Raw genomic sequence first — 22,889 nt, 5'->3', positions numbered from 1 at the left:
TTGATAGGGAAATATACCATCAAACTATAAGTATGCTAGGGAAATATACCATCAAACTATAAGTATGCTAGGGAAATATACCATCAAACTATAAGTTTGATAGGGAAATATACCATCAAACTATGAGTTTGCTAGGGAAATATACCATCAAACTATAAGTATGCTAGGGAAATATACCATCAAACTATAAGTATGCTAGGGAAATATACCATCAAACTATGAGTTTGCTAGGGAAATATACCATCAAACTATAAGTTTGATAGGGAAATATACCATCAAACTATAAGTTTGCTAGGGAAATATAACATCAAAATATAAGTATGCTAGGGAAATATACCATCAAACTATAAGTATGCTAGGGAAATATACCATCAAACTATGAGTTTGCTAGGGAAATATACCATCAAACTATGAGTTTGCTAGGGAAATATACCATCAAACTATAAGTATGCTAGGGAAATATACCATCAAACTATGAGTTTGCTAGGGAAATATACCATCAAACTATAAGTATGCTGAGGAAATATGCCATCAAACTATGAGTTTGCTAGGAAATACCATCAAACTATATATAAGTATGCTAGGGAAATATACCATCAAACTATGAGTTGCTGAAAATATACCATCAAACTATGAGTTTGCTAGGAAATACCATCAAACTATGAGTTTGCTAGGGAGATACCATCAAACTATATATGTTTGCTGAGAAATATACCATCAAACTATCCAGTTTGCTAGGAAATATACCATCAAACTATAAGTTTGCTAGAAATATACCATCAAACTAGTTGCTAGGGAAATATACCATCAAACTATGAAGGTTTGCTGAAATATACCATCAAACATAATTTGCTGAGGAAATATACCATCCAAACTATGAGTTTGCTAAGAAATATACCATCCAAACTATAAGTATGCTGAGAAATATACCATCAAACTATAAGTTTGCTGGGAAATATACCATCAAACTATGAGTTTACTAGGGAAATACACCATCAAACTATAAGTTTGCTAGGGAAATATACCATCAAACTTTAAGTTTGCTAGGGAAATATACCATCAAACTATGAGTTTGCTAGGGAAATATACCATCAAACTATAAGTTTGCTAGGGAAATATACCATCAAACTATAAGTTTGCTAGGGAAATATACCATCAAACTATGAGTTTGCTAGGGAAATATACCATCAAACTATAAGTTTGCTAGGGAAATATACCATCAAACTATAAGTTTGCTAGTGCTAGGGAAATATACCATCAAACTATGAGTTTGCTAGGGAAATATACCATCAAACTATGAGTTTGCTAGGGAAATATACCATCAAACTATGAATTTGCTAGGGAAATATACCATCAAACTATGAGTTTGCTAAGGAAATATACCATCAAACTATGAGTTTGCTAGGGAAATATACCATCAAACTATAAGTTTGCTAAGGAAATATACCATCAAACTATAAGTATGCTAGGGAAATATACCATCAAACTATGAGTTTGCTAGGGAAATATACCATCAAACTATAAGTTTGCTAGGGAAATATACCATCAAACTATGAGTTTGCTAGGGAAATATACCATCAAACTATAAGTTTGCTAGGGAAATATACCATCAAACTATGAGTATGCTAGGGAAATATACCATCCAAACTATAAGTTTGCTAGGAAATATACCATCAAACTATAAGTTTGCTAGGGAAATATACCATCAAACTATATGAGTTTGCTGAAATATACCATCAAACTATAAGTATGCTAGGGAAATATACCATCAAACTATGAGTTTGCTAGGGAAATATACCATCAAACTATGAGTTTGCTAGGGAAATATACCATCAAACTATGAATTTGCTAGGAAATATACCCATAAACTATAGGTTTGCTAAGGAAATGGCCCATCAAACTATGAGTTTGCTAGGGAAATATACCATCAAACTATAAGTTTGCTAAGGAAATATACCATCAAACTATAAGTATGCACTGAGAATATACCATCAAACTATAAGTTTTGTAGGAAATATACCATCAAACTATATGAGTTTGCTAGGAAATATACCATCAAACTATAAGTATACTGGGGAAATATACCCATCAAACTATGAGTTTTGCTGAGGAAATATACCATCAAGCTATGAGTTTGCTAGGGAAATATACCATCAAACTATGAGTTTGCTAGGGAAATATACCATCAAACTATAAGTTTGCTAGGGAAATATACCATCAAACTATGAGTTTGCTAGGGAAATATACCATCAAACTATAAGTTTGCTAGGGAAATATACCATCAAACTATGAGTTTGCTAGGGAAATATACCATCAAACTATGAGTTTGCTAGGGAAATGTACCATCAAAATACGAATACTAAAGGAACAAGGAAGTTCTAAAACTAATCCAATATCACGTTTTGATGAGACTCAACACTACAAGATCATTATAGCCACATATAATACATTCATATAACAACAAATCGAAAGGTTATTAACGAAAGATAATCCAACTAAGCGTGTCGAAATTATCACAAATTATCGTATAATTATCATTTTGTGTACAGTATTTGCACTACGATGGTTTACCAGAGTATTATTGATTATGTATTTCTGGTTAATAATTATGATGATACGTGTTATATTACGATAGACTGTAGAGTTCTGTCGATTATATGTACTTCTGTTATAATTTTTTCTGATGTGTTGTCTATGACGATGAGTACAGCAGACACCAACCCACAAAATTAGGGAACTAATTCTTCCTGTTTACAAAATATTGTTTACTAATAATAATAATAATAATAATGATGTCATTAATAATAATAACATTGATAATAATAATAATAATTATAATATAATAATAATAAAAATAATAATAATAATAAATAATAATAATAATAATAAAGTAATAATAATAATAATAATAATAATAATAATAATAATAATAATAATAATAATAATAATAATAAATACTGCTACTACTACTACTACTTTTCGTGGCCTCCAGCCTCCCCCAATAGCCACACCTTCGCCACCATTTATTTACCTTAATATTAAATATCCTAATACATAGAAGCTATCCTATCTGTGTTAAATTAGTTGAGCCGCAGATCTATGCGGCATTCAGTGACTGTAACCTCATAGTCAATATCTGCAGCAGTTGTCGGAGTAGGGGCAGAAGCTCTCGTTCCCCTGAGGCAGAGCAAAGCCGACCGAAGGAGAGAGAAGGACAGTCGACATCTCATCCAGGCTGTGACATAACTTCTGGGCTGCTGCTTCTGTTCGGAGATCAGCTCCGCGAGTCTGGCGTAGAAACATCTTGCGCTTGGGCCCATCCCACCAGAGGTTGTGAACACTAGCGGAGTGAAGCTGCCTTGATCGACATTTTGAATTCTCTCCCCATATGCCCTTCTCTTGTCGTTCTCGTTCCTCCTATGTGCAGCATCGAGAGCTAGGTTTCGGTGACAAACGGCCATGGGATCAAAAATCCTGATGTCGAAGAAGGCTCGCTGTCCCAGCGTCCAGAATCCTCGAGCACTGACGTCCACACGGGCTTCGTTAGATGTGTTTGAAGTCCTGTGTTGGAGGATCTCGCCATCCAGTGGAAGGAGGGTCGGTTCTACCATGACGTCCCGGCAGGTTTCCTTCAACATATTTGCTGTGAGATCCCTTACCTCGTCATGCCTCATGCATATGAAGCCCCCCCTTCTTGCAAACCATGGCGTGATCGCCATCATAGGAATAGCCACACACGCATTGGGAGGGCAAACCATCTACTGGCCAACCGTACCTTAGAGCAATGGCATCTGTAAATTCTTGTTTGTTAAGGCTGAAACCATTTGCCCTTATCGGTAACGTAGTTAACCAGTTCGAGGCGCCCACCTCCTGCGCTATAGCTACTTTTTTTGTCAGATTTTCTGGAACCTGCAGCAATACTTGCTGCAACATGTCATTTTGGCAGTGCTGCCGATCTGTTGTAATGGATCTACGGATCTTATTAACTTCGCTGGTGTCCACTTCCCCTGTTGCATTCTGGGCTATTATGTGGTCAGTGAGGGCTGCCGTGAGTTTAAGTGAATTTTGATGTTCAGAGTCAGCAATCTCCTCTGGATTAGTTAGTCCCATCCCTCCCAGTCTTGGTGGAAGTGCAAGAAGTGTTCTTTCTACTGGGGTTAAGTCGTGGTGTTTCACTAGTTTGGGAATGAACTTGACACTGATTGCTTCTTCCAAAGGGTGGAGGAGGGGTCGGATCTCAGGGATGGTACGCATCAGGTAGTTCAAACGATGCTTGACTCCATGTGTGAATGCTGCAAAGGCCGCATGTGGCTCTGTGTTAGCAATCTCCGATAGAGCATGGATTTCGCTAACCCACTCGTTCACCTTTCCCCCTACGTACTGGGTCTTGAAGTCCGTAGTGCCAATTACTGCGCCTAGATGTCTTTGGCCGTCCTTAGTTATTTTGACCTCACTTTCGCCGAAAACCTCCACAGCCCGATCATAATGATCTGGCTTCACGATGAGGAAGGATTTGCTGGCGTTTGGGTGGTACTACTACTACTACTACTACTACTAATAATAATAATAATAATAATAATAATGATGTCATTAATAATAATAACATTGATAATAATAATAATAATTATAATATAATAATAATAAAAATAATAATAATAATAAATAATAATAATAATAATAAAGTAATAATAATAATAATAATAATAATAATAATAATAATAATAATAATAATAATAATAATAATAAATAATAATAATAAATAATAATAATAATTTCCTCAGTAGCACAAATCTCGGAAAACTAATTACTTATCGGTAGTATAACATGTAACGAAAAAAGTACTAATACAAATAACACAACGGTCGAAGTACCGAAACTTATAATACAACGGTCTAAGTACCGACGCTTATAACACAATGGTCTAAGTACCGACAATTATAATGCAACGGTTTGCGTAACGATACTAATAACAACAGTGTAAGTAATTTCAGACACTTATAACACAATGGTCTAGGTAGAGACACCTGCAACACAACAGTCTAAGTACCGACACTTATAATATAGCGGTCTAAGTAAGTACCGATACTTATGACACAACGGTCTAGGCACCGACAATAATAACACAACGGTCTAAGTACCGACACTTATAATACAACGGTCTAAGTGCAGACACCTGTAACACAACGGTCTAAGTACCGACACCTATAATACAACGGTTTAAATACCGACACTTATAACACAACAGTCTAAGTACCGACACATATAATACAACGGTCTAAGTACCGACACCTATAACACAACGGTTTAAATACCGACACTTATAACACAACAGTCTAAGTACCGACACATATAATACAACGGTCTAAGTACCGACACTTATAACGCAACGGTCTAAGTACCGACACATATAATACAACGGTCTAAGTACCAACACTTATAACGCAACGGTTTAAGTGCACACACATGTAGCACAACGGTCTAAGTACCGACACTTATAACACAACGGTCTAAGTACCGACACCTATAATACAACGGTTTAAATACCGACACATATAATACAACGGTCTAAGTACCGACACCTATAATACAACGGTTTAAATACCGACACTTATAACACAACAGTCTAAGTACCGACACATATAATACAACGGTCTAAGTACCGACACTTATAACGCAACGGTCTAAGTACCGACACTTATAGCACGGCGGTCACAAGTACCGACACTTATAACACAACGGTCTAAGTACAGACACCTGCAACACAACGTCCACACTGAGTACCGACACTTATAAACTACAACGGTCTAAGTACAGACACCTGTAACACAACGGCCTAATTGCCGACACTTATAATACAACGGTCTAAGTAAGTACCGACACTTATAATACAACGGTCTAAATAAGTACCGACACTTATAACACCGCAACGGTCTAAGTACCGACACTTATAATACAACGGTCTAGTAAGTACCGACACTTATAACACAACGGTCTAAATAAGTGCCGACACTTATAACACAACGGTCTAAGTACCGACACTTATAATACAACGGTCTAAGTACCGACACTTATAACACAACAGTCTAAGTACCGACACATATAATACAACGGTCTAAGTACCAACACTTATAACGCAACGGTTTAAGTGCACACACATGTAGCACAACGGTCTAAGTACCGACACTTATAACACAACGGTCTAAGTACCGGCACTTATAATACAACGGTCTAAGTACCGACACTTATAACACAACGGTCTAAGTACCGACACTTATAATACAACGGTCTAAGTACCGACACTTATAACACAACGGTCTAAGTACCGACACTTATAACACAACGGTCTAAGTACCGACACTTATAACACAACGGTCTAAGTACAGACACCTGCAACACAACGTCCTAAGTACCGACACTTATAATACAACGGTCTAAGTACAGACACCTGTAACACAACGGCCTAAGTACCGACACTTATAATACAACGGTCTAAGTAAGTACCGACACTTATAACGCAACGGTCTAAATAAGGTACCGACACTTATAACGCAACGGTCTAGTACCGACACTTATAATACAACGGTCTAAGTAGTACCGACACTTATAATACAACAGTCTAAAGTAGAGTACCGACGCCCCATAACACAACGGTCTAAGTACCGACGCTATAACACAACGTTAAGTACCGGCACTTATAATACAACGGTCTAAGTACCGACACTTATAACACAACGGTCTAAGTACCGACACTTATAACACAACGGTCTAAGTACCGACACTTATAACACAACGGTCTAAGTACAGACACCTGCAACGGCGTCTAAGTACCGACACTTATAACACAACGGTCTAAGTAAGTACCGACACTTATAATACAACGGTCTAAGTACCGACACTTATAATACAACGGTCTAAGTAAGTACCGACACTTATAACACAACGGTCTAAGTACCGACACGTATAATACAACGGTCTAAGTAAGTACCGACACTTATAACACAACGGTCTAAGTAAGTACCGACACTTATAATACAACGGTCTAAGTACCGACACTTATAACACAACGGTCTAAATAAGTACCGACACTTATAACGCAACGGTCTAAGTACCGACACTTATAATACAACGGTCTAAGTAAGTACCGACACTTATAACACAACGGTCTAAGTAAGTACCGACACTTATAACACAACGGTCTAAGTACCGACACGTATAATACAACGGTCTAATTATCGTCGATTTACATCACACATTCATACACACATTCATTCAAGCATACATACATACATACATACATGCATGCATGCATACATACATACATACATACATACATAATCATTATAAAAGTATATTTTGGTTAAGACAACACCTGTAGGTTGAGAAATAAGTAGGTCAGTTTAACACAGCTAAAGTCACGTGTCTGACAGAGGCATCATATACTGTGTTAAAATCTCCCTCTTTCAATTACTGTACACGTGTGATGTGTTTATACAGCGCCAACACGAGCGATCAACATCGTCTGGCGTCTCCACTACCCTAACATAACACGCTATGGGAAGATTACAGTCATACAGAATATACACGAATGTTCGCCGTCTTGTGCTGGCAGTGGCGAAGCTTTCATTGGTAGAGGAGGACGGAGCTCTTCGTCATCTGTGTCTGTCTGTCTGTCTTGTCCTCCGTTGAGTGCAAGAGTACACTATACACTCGAGGAAAAAGGGGAATGAAAGCGTTCTGTGTGTGTGTGTGTGTGTGTGTGTGTGTGTGTGTGTGTGTGTGTGTGTGTGTGTGTGTGTGTGTAAATGATGATAAATGAAATATAAAGGGCTTGGTTATTACGGTAGTGAAATATTTTGTAAATAAAGAGGGAGGCAGAGAGAAGAGAAAGGAGAAGTGAGAAATAAATGAAAACTCAAGAACCAAGCCAGGTGTTTCGAGAAATAAGACACATGAGAAAGAGAGAGAGATAATTGGCACACCTTAGTCTTAGCATTTCGCAGCCACAATTTCTCGAGATTCATCCCCAATATACTGAGTTGAAAGGTGTATATAGATCAGACAGGGCAGTAGAACCCACGTAACCTCCACATTAACCCAACACCATAACTAAAACTTCTAATATATTATTGTCACTTAACCGTAGAGAAAAACAAACACTTGGGAAATTAATGTTGACGCTAAAGTGTTGTGTTTATAAACGACATCAGCTAAACTGTTATTAGTAAAAAAAAGAAGCAAAAAACTAGCCGACACGACAAGAACGGCTTACATCAACAAACACACACAAACTGTCCCCCCTCCCACACACACACACACACACTTTATTTGTTTTCTTCATAAACAAGAACACTCTTATGGTCTTTTTAAAAAATAGTTCGCGACAAGGTGGTGGTGATGTATCGTTAAATACTGAGGCCATTGTTCGCTGTTACATACTGTACTGCCGAGAGCTTTACGCTGTCTTAATATATATGTATATATATATATATATATATATATATATATATATATATATATATATATATATATATATATATATATATATATATATATATATATATATATATATATATATAATCAACCGCTGAATCACCTCAACACACCACCCCCCCAGCTAATTTCACCTGAACATTAAACAACCTAACCTAACCTAACCTAACCTAACCTCATCCCCCAAAGAGCATTATGGTGGTTAATCTTCAGGTGAAATAAGCTTGTGGGGGGTGGCGGAATCTTCAGCTGATTTCTACGGCTTATATGTATAAGAACTTGGTACATAATATTTATATTACTGAATTCTAGATTACGATAAATAAACTATATTACATAAACCATTACAAAATAAACAATTTTAAGGTAGCAGTAAATAATTATGTCTAATAAATTAGTTGAATATACCTGAAGGTATGTAGCCACACAACAAACACAGTACAGTACTGAAATAAATATGTGTGTAACATTATATTACCTTCTAATTGGTCATAAAATGAGCTGAATAGATAATGTATTGAATAACTTAACCCCTTGAGTACGATAACATAACCTTTGAATACTATAACTCATCCCCATAAGTACGATAACTTAACCACCCCATTTGAATACGGTTACTAAACAACCCCATAAGTACGATAACTTAATCCCTAGAGTAAGATAACCATTAGAATACGGTTACTAAACAACCGCATGAGTACGATAACTTAATTTCTTGAGTATGATGACTTTGGGGGTGAACATCGTACTCGAGGGATAAAAAAAAATCCTTGATGAACTAATTCACTGAACTCCGAGTAATGAGGTTAAACACTTGATACAAACTTCAGGGAAACATCGAGAAGTTTACACCTAATAACCACAGCCACCTAGATTCTACTAACCTGTATCGACCAACACAGCAACACCGGTGGAGCCTGAGCAATAAGGTCGTGGTAGATATGTTAAAACGTTCACCATAAAGCACTGCTCCTCCTCCCGCCACGAGCCGCTGGCCAACACTGACAACACCAACTTGACCGGGTGACTAGCCTGGGAATGATCAGTAACTCATGCCAAGTTTGGATATGATAATTGCTCTTTTAAGAATTATGAATTATCCAATTGCTCTCATCCGGCGGATGAATAATAATAATTAGTTTTGTGTTTATGTTTATTTATCATAAGAATAGATTGGACTATCACGGGAAATTTATAAAAAGGTTTTGAATATTATTGCTTACCCCCTCCCCCTCGTCAACCCGTCTCGTCTCCCATGACAACTGCATTCCCCATGTTGGAACTCGAGTTAGGACCTGTACAAGTCATTTATAAACCTCTAAAATTCCACTTTGACACAAATATGATTTAAAACAACATGTAGTCATGATGTCAGTATAAATTACACCTTTTTATTAATAGAATGTTTTTGTTGTTTTACCGCGGTTGGTATATGCCTAATGTATTGATGTAGAATATAACATGAAAAAAATATACAACATTGACATAACATGAAATAAAAAAAATACAAATAATTACAGGTATCAGAACAAAAATAATCAATAGACAAATTACCTGCATGATACATATAAAACATGTTTGATGTGTGTACGTATATAAAGTATATATAGGCTAAATAACAAATACATATATACTATGAGTATAGTTCGACACATTGTATACTTAAAAATACATACATCGCCACAATATGAATTACACAGATACATGATTCAGCAGAACACTATACATTAACAAATATACAAAGATACACACGTTGGTAAACACAAGAAATAATATATGTGTATATACTATATCTATTGTACAGCATATTATTTTATACAAACTCGCGCTGAGGAAGTGAACTGCGAACTGTTTCTCTTTTCTTTTTGATTATTCAGTTCTGTCATAAAACTGAAGTGAAAATGTATATACGAAATTTATTACAGTTTAAGTGTTGTATATAATGATGTGTTAAGGTTGTATAGAGAGATTGTTTAATGTGTGTGTGTGTGTGTGTGTGTGTGTGTGTGTGTGCACTTCAACGGCTAAAGCCAAAACCAAATGCAAAATTCAAGGTGTGATTTTTACATAAAGGAATAAATCAAGATTACAAATGATACAGCTGTACTTACATACAAAAAAACAAGAATACATTACATCTACAGTACAAATACACAACTTACAATAATTTTATAAAAAAAACATATACCCCTAATATCAACGTACAAAGAACCTAATAACATACGAGTACATTAGAGTAACAAGAGCAACTACAAAACACAATAATAAATCAATATTACTTTCTGCTACCAACCAGTGTCCCTTGTCAGGGCTGCTAATGAGTGAGTGTTCTGTGATAGTGTATAGTGATGAGTTAATAACACCGTATGAGTTAAGTATTGTTGTATGATAATGAGTTAATAACACCGTATGTGTTAAGTGTTGTTTTATGATGATGAGTTAATAACACCGTATGAGTTAAGTGTTGGTGCATGATGATGAGTTAATAACACCGTATGAGTTAAGTGTTGTTTTATGATGATGAGTTAATAACACCGTATGAGTTAAGTGTTGGTGCATGATGATGAGTTAATAACACCGTATGTGTTAAGTGTTGTTTTATGATGATGAGTTAATAACACCGTATGAGTTAAGTATTGTTGTATGATAATGAGTTAATAACACCGTATGTGTTAAGTGTTGTGTATGATGATGAGTTAATAACACAGTATGAGTTAAGTGTTGTTTTATAATGATGAGTTAATAACACCGTATGAGTTAAGTGTTGGTGCATGATGATGAGTTAATAACACCGTATGAGTTAAGTGTTGGTGTATGATGATGAGTTAATAACACCGTATGAGTTAAGTGTTGGTGCATGATGATGAGTTAATAACACAGTATGAGTTAAGTGTTGGTGCATGATGATGAGTTAATAACACAGTATGAGTTAAGTGTTGGTGCATGATGATGAGTTAATAACACCGTATGAGTTAAGTGTTGGTGCATGATGATGAGTTAATAACACCGTATGAGTTAAGTGTTATTGAATGATGATGATGACGAGGATAATCACCTTTAATTCCTCACATTAATGGACGTTATATACACAGCAACACATAGCAGCTTCTCCAGTGACATCAGCCAGTTCAAATTTACGGTGATAATAATCGTTTTAGAGATGACTTATCCCTATTGCTACCATTTTTGAATTATTATTAACTTAAAACATCTAATTCTCATCCTCACTCTGGAAGTATTACATAAAACAGAAACTAGGAAAATTATAGACGATTTTCATCATTATAATTACGGCTACGTGTCTATTTACAATCTCGATTAATTAATAATGATAAAAAACACAATTAATATTAAATGATGGTAGAGTAGTGTCTAATCTGATAACGCTAATTACTGCCAATAATCTGACAACAATGACGTTTATTAAAGAAGTATAAGTGTATTGTGATCAGCCTTCATTAGTCAGGTCATCCAGGTGGTTCATCTTACCTCTGTAATTAATGATCCAAAATGCTTTTAATAATCATTGTTTTTCTATCGCTGTCTACAGCATCAGATTGTCTACGAAGAATTAAAGCTACCAGATTTTTTTTTAAATCTGATTTTGCGGAATTTTGTAGCGCGAGTGTTTTTGTAATCACAGTCACAGGTTAAGGTTCATCTGTTTACTTTATATTTAAGCTGTGTGTTGATGTCATTATGTATTACTGCGCTTCAACAACTAAGGTCTTGATGTTGATGTCATAATGTATTATTGCGCTTCAACAACTAAAGTCTTGATGTTGATGTTATAATGTATTACTGCGCTCCAACAACTAAGGTCTTGATGTTGTTGTATAATGTATTACTGCGCTTCAACAATTTAGGTCTTGATGTTGATGTTATAATGTATTACTGCGCTTCAACAACTAAGGTCTTGATGTTGATGTTATAATGTATTACTACGCTTCAACAACTAAGGTCTTGATGTTGTATAATGTATTACTGGGCTTCAACAATTAAGGTCTTGATGTTGATGTTATAATGTATTACTGCGCTTCAACAACTAAGGTATTGTTGTTGATGTCATAATGTATTACTGCGCTTCAACAATTTAGGTCTTGATGTTGATGTTATAATGTATTACTACGCTTCAACAACTAAGGTCTTGATGTTGTTGTATAATATATTACTGCCCTTCAACAACTAAGGTCTTGATGTTGATGTCATAATGTATTACTGCGCTTCAACAACTAAGGTCTTGTTGTTGATGTCATAATGTATTACTGCGCTTTAACAACTAAGGTCTTGTTGTTGATATCATAATGTATTACTGCGCTTCAACAAATAAGGTCTTGTTGTTGATGTCATAATGTATTACTGCGCTTCAACAACTAAGGTCTTGTTGTTGATGTCATAATGTATTACTGCGCTTCAACAACTAAGGTCTTGTTGTTGATATCATAATGTATTACTGCGCTTCAACAACTAAGGTCTTGTTGTTGATGTCATAATGTATTACTGCGCTTCAACAACTAAGGTCTTGTTGTTGATATCATAATGTATTACTGCGCTTCAACAACTAAGGTCTTGTTGTTGATGTCATAATGTATTACTGCGCTTCAACAACTAAGGTCTTGTTGTTGATGTCATAATGTATTACTGCGCTTCAACAACTAAGGTCTTGTTATTGATGTCATAATGTATTACTGCGCTTCAACAACTAAGGTCTTGTTGTTGATGTCATAATGTATTACTGCGTTTCAACAACTAAGGTCTTGTTGATGTCATAATGTATTACTGCGCTTCAACAACTAAGGTCTTGTTGTTGATGTCATAATGTATTACTGCGTTTCAACAACTAAGGTCTTGATGTTGATATTACAGTATAATGTATTACTGCGCTTCAACAACTAAGGCATCAAAGCGCGTATACTATAATAACACAGTAGTTACATTAGTCATCAAATGGAAAAAAAAAATAGGATGTATAAATCTGTGTAATGTAACAATTCTTTTATTCTCAGCGGAACCAACCAAAAGTTTCCGTGAAGCCTAAAGCGGCCAGTGTGTGTGTGTGTGTGTGTGAGGTACTGTCCTGGCCAGCGCCAACCATTGCTCCACAAAAACAGTTGGTGATTTCTGGCTCTTTCAATATTCTACAAAATTAATTTCGATTTAGAAAAAAAAATGCATAAAACTTATTCGTTCGTTCTGTCGTTGACTTATATAGGCCAGTCGGCAGGACGTGAGGAAAACAGGCTCTCTCAGTACACACCTTACTTACAGGAGAGCAGAGCACACACACACACACACACACACACACACACACACACACACACACACACACACACAGGTTGATGATAGGTCTAAACTTTACAAACTCAGTTTTGAACTCGGAGAATTAAAAGTTAATATTTTCACTTGTAATAACTTAATAACCTTCAAGTTGGTAACATAACACTTGCATAACTTTACCAAGTTTGGGTTAATATATGATGTTACTTAGTTTAGTGCTTCACCTGCCGGGGTAAGAAGCACAGTATAGGAAGCTCATCGCCTACAACACAACTTTTAATAATTAGCCACATGACTTGTGTTGAGCGCAGTATTGTTGTCATTAATGTATTTATATATCTTTTAAGAGAAGGTCTGTAATACAATAATAACAAATATAACATCTCTATATTTTCATTCTCGTACGACGTCGATAACATAGGTCTGTGCTTCAGTGATTTTAGACCTTGAAGCAGGCGCGGTAAATTAACGTATACTGTACACTAGAAAAGAACTGTGACTAATATACTGTAGTGTTTAACACACCGCTGATGACGCTAATAATTTAATGTAACATTTGAACTTGTATAATTAAGATCATTAGTATCGTACTGTGATAACACAATAATGAGATACAAACTATCTCTTCACTTAACATAAAACAAAGATAAACTTTCTTAATAGTAACTCCAGGTTTGATCATTCATACCCGGGTGATGCTATTCAAGCTTAATAATCCAAATTGATTATTTAAACTGATCCAAATATTTGCTATAATTTAATCTCACCAAATTATTATTTCTTTATTTCGTTAATTACATTAATAGTGTTGTTAGCGCTTTCGTGTAGCATTGTATTGAGCTGTACAGTACATTAAATTTCTAACAATAGTATTTGTAAATACTATTCTAATAAATAAAACACTTCAATATTAGACAAGTTTAACATAATTATATAATATGATAATCAGTTGACATTTATATATATTTGAAGTGTCGTAATTTGTTAATATATTTTGTGTATATTTTAGCTATATATTCTAACCAGACGTTTGGAATGTTTATCCACAAGAAACTAACACCCAGTATACAGATTTTGCTATAGTTAACTATATTTAAATCTATAGTGTAATGTTCTATATAATATAAAAACAACATATGGTAAATTAAAAAAAAATCACTTAACCCCACTATAGCGAACAGTAACAGTCAACCATTTACCATAATACTTATTATAATTACTCTTTATGCCGTAAAAATAAAATCATACAATTGTTTCTGTATTTACAAGAAATAAAAGTAAAACTTCACAAACAACTGCAAAATGTATATAATAAAAAAATACCCAAATTAATTCTTCAGCACATATAGTAAATGGACTGCAAATTGTTGGCTAACAACAATACCTTAGTTGTTGAAGCGCAGTAATACATTATAACATCAAGACCTTAGTTGTTGAAGCAGAGTAATACATCATAACATCAGTATCAAGACCATAGTTGTTGAAGCGCAGTAATACATTATAATATCAACATCAAGACCATAGTTGTTGAAGCGCAGTAATACATTATAATATCAACATCAAGACCTTAGTTGTTGAGGTGCAGTAATACATCATAACATCGGTATCAAGACCTTAGTTGTTGAGGTGCAGTAATACATTATAACATCAGTATCAAGACTTTAGTTGTTGAAGCGCAGTAATACATTATAATATCAACATCAAGACCTTAGTTATTGAAGCGCAGTAATACATTATAACATCAACATCAGGACTGACTTTAGTTGTTGAAGCGCAGTAATACATTATAATATCAACATCAAGACCTTAGTTATTGAAGCGCAGTAATACATCATAACATCGGTATCAAGACCTTAGTTGTTGAAGAGCAGTAATACATTAAAACATCAACATCAAGACCTCAGTTGTTGAAGCGCAGTAATACATTATAACATCAACATCAAGACCTTAGTTGTTGAAGCTCAGTAATACATTATAACATCAACATCAAGAATTTAGTTGTTGAAGCACAGTAATACATTATAATATCAACATCAAGACCTTAGTTGTTGAAGCGCAGTAATACATTATAACATCAACATCAAGACTTTAGTTGTTGAAGCTCAGTAATACATTATAACATCAACATCAAGAATTTAGTTGTTGAAGCACAGTAATACATTATAATATCAACATCAAGACCTTAGTTGTTGAAGCGCAGTAATACATTATAACATCAACATCAAGACTTTAGTTGTTGAAGCACAGTAATACCTTATAACATCAACATCAAGACCTTAGTTGTTGAGGTGCAGTAATACATTATAACATCAGTATCAAGACTTTAGTTGTTGAAGCGCAGTAATACCTTATAACATCAACATCAAGACCTTAGTTGTTGAGGTGCAGTAATACATTATAACATCAGTATCAAGACTTTAGTTGTTGAAGCACAGTAATACCTTATAACATCAACATCAAGACCTTAGTTGTTGAGGTGCAGTAATACATTATAACATCAGTATCAAGACTTTAGTTGTTGAAGCGCAGTAATACCTTATAACATCAACATCAAGACCTTAATTGTTGAGGTGCAGTAATACATTATAACATCAGTATCAAGACTTTAGTTGTTGAAGCACAGTAATACCTTATAACATCAACATCAAGACCTTAGTTGTTGAGGTGCAGTAATACATTATAACATCAGTATCAAGACTTTAGTTATTGAAGCGCAGTAATACATTATAAAATCAACATCAGGAACAAAGTGAACCTCATATAACAACCCCAACAGTATGAATATTATCTTTAACAACAACAACAACAGCGAATAGATAATAACATTAACAAGGACCTTCAACTTTCCAACCACACGTAAACAACTAAACTATTTCAAACAGTTCTACGAAAGTTTTCAGTAAAAATATGTTGTCCATATTCTGCAAAGTTACCGACAAAAAATATAAACAACTGCATTTTTTAACATGTGTACACGGTGGGGAAAATATACACAGTATATTTTTATTAATTTTGTAAAGATTATATTAGATTACTATACAGTATATATTTTTTGCATTCTTTACCATACTTTAAAAATCAGGAGTCATTGTAATTTGATTGTATGATATAATTTTTTAAATCTTGAGTTACAAATATTCTTAAAAAATTACTTAAAACATTTGAAAATTATAGTTACAATTCGAGTCATTTTAGAGGCCGCTACAACTCCTGGATTATATTTTTCACTTCACTGAGAAACTTCCTGATTGGGTCCTTAAACCAATTCAATTAAACGGTGAATAGAATGGCGTCAAACTTACACCGAGACTCTTATGATGTAATTAATGGCGTCCTTTTATTGTGCCTAGTGGTACCTTGGTGACGTTACTTCCATTGATTAATAATAGAAAGGCTACATTATTGGCAACTAATGGTAACGTTAGCCGTAGTGGTCAATTGTCTTAAGGCGCTTTCGGTCAACAGCAAGGAAGAATAATGTTAACTATGAAGTAGTCAGCGCTCACCAGGCGACAACCAACCGTAAATTAATGAACAACATTACCACCAATTAATACTGCACAAGGGAAGCTCATTAAGGGTGAATCACTCATTAATGACCTTAACTACACACCGTTGCCAATATTCAGTAATCATTTGACCACATAATTGACGACCACAGTACAGTATTCTCTACAAATATTAATAGAAGAAGCCTCCAGTGGGGTATTGAGTCAGGCAGTATATAACACAACCATCCTCAACATTTGATGTGAAGTAAATAACACAAATCCCAAATACTGTATGTTCTTTATTTGACTGTATTGTGTGTGTGTGTGTGTGTACAAGCAGAGTGTAAACTGTAGTGTTATACTGATGGTTGTAGCAGGTGTACAGATTATTATACTGTAAACTATAATTAATTTATATCGTTGTACCTGTACCTGTATGTGTACCTGTATATGTACCTGTACCTGTAATTGTACCTTTACTTGTACCTGTATGTGTAAATGTACTTGTACCTGTATGTGTACCTGTATGTGTACCTGTGCTTGTATATGTACCTGTTGTGTACCTGTACTTTTACTTGTACCTATATGTCTACCTGTACTTGTATCTGTACCTGTATGTGTACCTGTACTTGTACCTGTATGTGTACCTGTACTTGTACTTGTACCTGCATGTGTACCTGTACCTGTATGTGTACCTGTACTTGTACCTGTACCTGTGTGTGTACCTATACCTGTATGTTTACCTGTACCTATATGTTTACCTGTACCTGTATGTGTACCTGTACCTGTGTGTGTACCTGTGCCTGTGTGTGCACCTGTACCTAGTTTACCTGTACCTGTATGTGTACCTGTACCTGTGTGTGTACCTGTGCCTGTGTGTGCACCTGTAAGTGTACCTGTACCTGTATGTGTACCTGTACTTATACTTGTACCTGTACCTGTATGTGTACCTGTACTTGTACCTGTACCTGTATGTGTACCTGTACGTGTACCTGTACCTGTATGTGTACCTGTACTTACACCTGTACCTGTATGTGTACCACTGTACCTATACTTATACCTGTACCTGTATGTGTACCTGTACTTGTACCAGTATTTGTACCTGTACCTGTAGGTGTACCTGTACTTGTACCTGTACCTGTATGTGTACCTAGAGTGAATCAGTAAGATGACATGTGATAGAGGCAGTTGGTGGTAAGCGTCGCCTACGGCACCACTAATATCCACCAGACTAACACATACTGAGTACACCAAGTTATGAATATTGACGAGAGCAAAGCTACGAACATCGACCGGTCCACGAATCTTACCAAGAAGAAACCACGAAATATTCCCCCAATTTAGACAACGAGGATTTCTAAGAAGAAACCACGAATATCGACCAAACTAAATGAAGAATCGTCAAATCAAACCACGAATATCGCCCAGATCAAGCCATGAATCGACCAGACCCCGACTAGCGACCAGGTGGCGAATATTAACCAGAACGGGAATATTGACCAGCTGGCGAATATTGACCAGAACGCGAATATTGACCAGACTGCGAATATTGACCAGAACGCGAATATTGACCAGACTGCGATTATTGACTAGAACGCGAATAACAACCAGATGGCGAATATTGAACAAAACGGGAATACTGACCAGAACGGGAATATTGACCAGATGGCGAATATTAACCAGCAAGAATTGTTCGGTCTAGTGAGGATAAGGGGTCAATGGGCGGCTGGTGGTTCACGGCAAGTTAGCGGGCGGCTTGCTAGGTTAGGGGAGTTTAGTGGGCGGCCTGGTTGGTCACCGGAGGCTTGAGGTCGGTCTGGTGTGTCAGGGGCGGCTGGTGGGTGGCTTGCCTAGGTTAGCGACTACTGATGGGTGGCTCGGTTAAGTTAGAGGCTAGTGATGGACGGCCTCGCAGGGTCAGAGGCGGCTGATGGGCGGCCTGGCCAGGTCAGAGGCGGCTGGTGGGCGGCCGGGCGGATGGTGTTGGTCGGTAACGAACATTCCCACTGGGATTGTCCTTTTGAATGGGTGGGGTAGCGGGTGTGGGGCGGGGGAGCGACCCTGGCCTGACATAATAGCGGATCAGCTTACACCCTCCCGGCCCCGCGGGGTCCCCGGAGCCCTCACACACCCGGGAGCGTCACAACCCTCCCTACACGCCCGCAGGGTGGGCGCCGCCCTGGTTCACCTCACCTGTCCATGCTTCACCTACCCAATCACACGCCCACCACCGCCGCAGCTTCACCATGGCAGCAAAGTCATCAACGCGGAAACAACAAGTCCTCACAATAGGTGTTAGAAGGAGACTCACCTGCTGGGGATGACCGCAGGGAGGCTGAGGTTAACAGCAACGGCACAGCGGCGGCGGCAGCATCAACACGACCATACACCACCACACTACCACCTCCACCACCACACTGAACTCCCGCGCTGCTGCCTTTACCACAGTCCTCACACCGTCGCTCTTTTCCCCGGCCACTGCCACTACCACCACCACAACCACAACATCCACCTCACTACACTCACCCACCATCAAATTCCATTTACACTCGACGCTAACTAATCTCTTTGAGGAGCCTTTACACAAATTTTGTTCCGCGAATGTGTTTCATTTTATCTCAGGGAGCAACAAGAGGGAGCGACGGAGGGAGCCCGACCTGCTGCCCCGCCCACACCCCGCCCACTTCACCGCCCAGTGACAAAACGCACCAATCACACCACGGAGGCGGACTTTCTTCAACCAATCGCCGCCTTGCTATTTCCGGGACCAGCCGCCTCGTCTGTGGCTGTCAAAATCAGGGAGACAAAATTGAGACGCAAGGATGTGTGTGTGTGTGTGTGGGTGTGTGTGTGTGTGTGTGTGTGTGTGACATCGCGTGCGAATTAGACAGCAACTTGACAGATTTGACGGACATATATGAACCTGGCACGCCCTAGGACACGCACTCACACGCTCACGCACGCAAAAACCCGTCAACACACCGCCCACCTCCAGACACCTCCTGACTCACGTTTTTATCTACGGGCCAGAACCACTTTATACCAATTCTCTCTCTCTCTCTCTCTCTCTCTCTCTCTCTCTCTCTCTCTCTCTCTCTCTCAGGAATTTTATCTCCCCATAGACGTTTTTATTTGGTTGCACAAAAAACTTTTATATATTTTCTTACTTTCATCTAACTTTCTCCACACGATTTTTGGAAAAGTGTGTGTGTGTGTGTGTGTGTGCATTGATGTGCATGTGTGTGAATGTTTGTCGTAGGTGGCGTAGGATTATGAAGGTGTGTACACACACACACACACACACACACACATACATACACACACACACACACATCATTACTGCTACTACTTTGCTATCACTCGGAATCAAGTATGGCGATCATCCAGCTATGATACAATGAAATGAGCTATTAAAGATGTCACCTTGGTTGGTAAGCTCTGAGGTGACTCGTGAGGCCGATACGGGACCAGCAGGACCGTTCACAGATGTTACACATGTGGGGGGCTACATCTAGTGCGGGAGCGGTGGCGGCAGCGTCTTGACGGCGCTGCAGCTTGTCTGCCTTGGTATGCAGTCTGGCTAACTCGAAAGTATTGACACCTCCTATGGTGCTCCTTCAAGAGCTACGGTGTGGAGTGATCGTCTCCCAGGTGAGAGGGTCGATTTGGCACTTTTTCAGGTTTGTGTTAAGACTATCCTCATACATTTTCCGTTTTCCGCCAGCGTTACGTTTGCTATTTGTTAAATGACTGCAAATTAGCTGCTTTGGCAGTCTACTGTCGTCAGTGCGGGTAACATGGACAGTTCAAGGCAAATGTTCGTGGATAATGGTAGCCTAGATGCTCCTACAGATGATGAAAGAGAAAACTGGCATTTGTTCTCTTGTCTTCCCAGCGAACTCGGAGGATGGAACGTACTACTGCAATACAGCAGAGTAAGGAGGACCACTGATCGATATATGTGCAAATTTGTAGATAATTTTAGCTCCCTTCACCAGAAGACAGGGGTATATAGTCCGCCAAAGGCTTGAGATGCACATTTGATCCGATATTGAATCTCTTCATCGATGTCCACAGTGGTGGACGGGTGGGAGTCAAGGTACTGGAAGTGGATAACATTAGAGAGGGTAGTACCGTTAACCTGAATGGATGGTAGAGGAATGGCTGAAACAGGGGAAGGCTGAAAGAGAATCTGAGTCTTACGTACATTCACCTCAAGTCAGAAGTGTGTATATGCATTTGCGTAGGTGTTCAGAATATCCTGGAGGTCGTGTTCAGTGTGAGCAACGAAGGTGTGGTCGTCTACATACTGAAATTCAGTGATGGAAGCGGCCGACACCTTTGTTCTTTCCCTAAGTCGTCTTATGTTGGAAAGTACCTTCCTCCGGTACTGAATGTCCACCCCGCCGGCTAAATTAGCACTGGCACGAGTAAGGAAGGTAGCCAAGAAAATGTAAAAAGAGAGTTGGTGCCAGCACACATCTTGTTTTCCCCCGTTTGGATGAGGAAAACCTCGGACTGGGTGCTATTGTGTAGGACACTGCCGTTCATACCATCGTGGAATTGCCTCACAATGGCAATGAATTTTTAATTTTGGTGAGCAGCCAAAACGACTGAGGGTCCGCCAGAGGGCTTCCCTGTTGACTGAATCGAAGACATTCGTAAAGTCGATGAAGGCCATGTACAGGTCACAACGCTGTTCTCTGCACTTTTCCTGTATCTGGCGGGCAGCAAAGATCATGTCATTGGTCTGAAGCCACATTGAGATTCTGGGAGGAAGTTTTCTTCCTCAGGAAGAAGTCTGTTTAGGAGGACTCAGGTGATAATCTTGCCAGCTATGGACAGCAGCGAGATCCCGCCGTAGTTGCTACAGTCTAACCAGCCTCCATTGCTCTTATAAATATTGACGATGAAGGCGTCTTTAAAAGCTTGGGGAATTTCCGCCTTCTCCCATATTTTCTCTAGGAGAGAGTGGAGACGGCTGGTAAGCAGAGGTCCTCCTGCTTTATACACCTCAGCTGGGATTCCATCAGACTTTGTGGCTTTGTTATTTTTATTCTGCATGATGACAGTAGCTACCTCATCCCGGGATAAAAGATTTCTAAGGTGGGTCAGCTCTGGGTACTGAGGGACCCGCTGGGTAGTCAGGACATCTACATACTGTAGGTGCTTTGGCTGAGCAGGGAAGGGTAGTGCTCTTTAATTAGGGAGTTATCGTCAGATGTGTGGAAGGGGCCTCTCCATGAGTATTTGGGCCATACAATGTTTTAGTGGAATAAAAAATTCACTCATCTTGTTGTTGATCCGCAATTTTCTACGTTCCACACACTTTTATTTTTCCACCGTTCGTTTTTTAGATCGAGAAGTTCCCGCTGGACCATCTCTTTCTTCCCGCGTAAGGTATCAATCAGTTTTGGTCCGAGACCGAGGGTTGCACTGCCAGTCAGTGAAATCGGCACGTTTACCATTGACGAATACGTCAATTCCCTGGTTATTTTCATCAAACCAGTACTGGTATTTACTTTCGAGCTGGCCGAGAGACTTGTGCACGTTTTTGTGATGACAGCGTCGAGGATATTCCATTCAGCACTCGGATTTGAGTTGTTTGTTGTTGGAATGTTTACACACACA

General features: G+C 38.0%; 1 long non-coding RNA gene across 1 annotated transcript in view; it reads right to left on the bottom strand.

Moving 5' to 3' along the window:
• The window catches only part of LOC121867140, a 113,093-nt gene extending 93,229 nt beyond the window's left edge, over positions 1-19,864 (bottom strand). Inside the window, exon 1 of the long non-coding RNA XR_006089089.1 lies at positions 19,570-19,864. This is a non-coding gene — a long non-coding RNA (uncharacterized LOC121867140). The remainder of the gene's footprint in view (positions 1-19,569) is intronic.
• Between the last annotated feature and the right edge of the window lie 3,025 nt (positions 19,865-22,889).

This window comes from Homarus americanus, unplaced genomic scaffold (assembly GCF_018991925.1).
Source record: "Homarus americanus isolate GMGI-L3 unplaced genomic scaffold, GMGI_Hamer_2.0 scaffold6317, whole genome shotgun sequence".
NCBI classification, from domain to species: Eukaryota; Metazoa; Arthropoda; class Malacostraca; order Decapoda; family Nephropidae; genus Homarus; species Homarus americanus.
The sequence above is the reverse complement of the archived record's forward strand: the minus strand, read 5'-3'. Positions and strand labels throughout refer to the sequence as shown.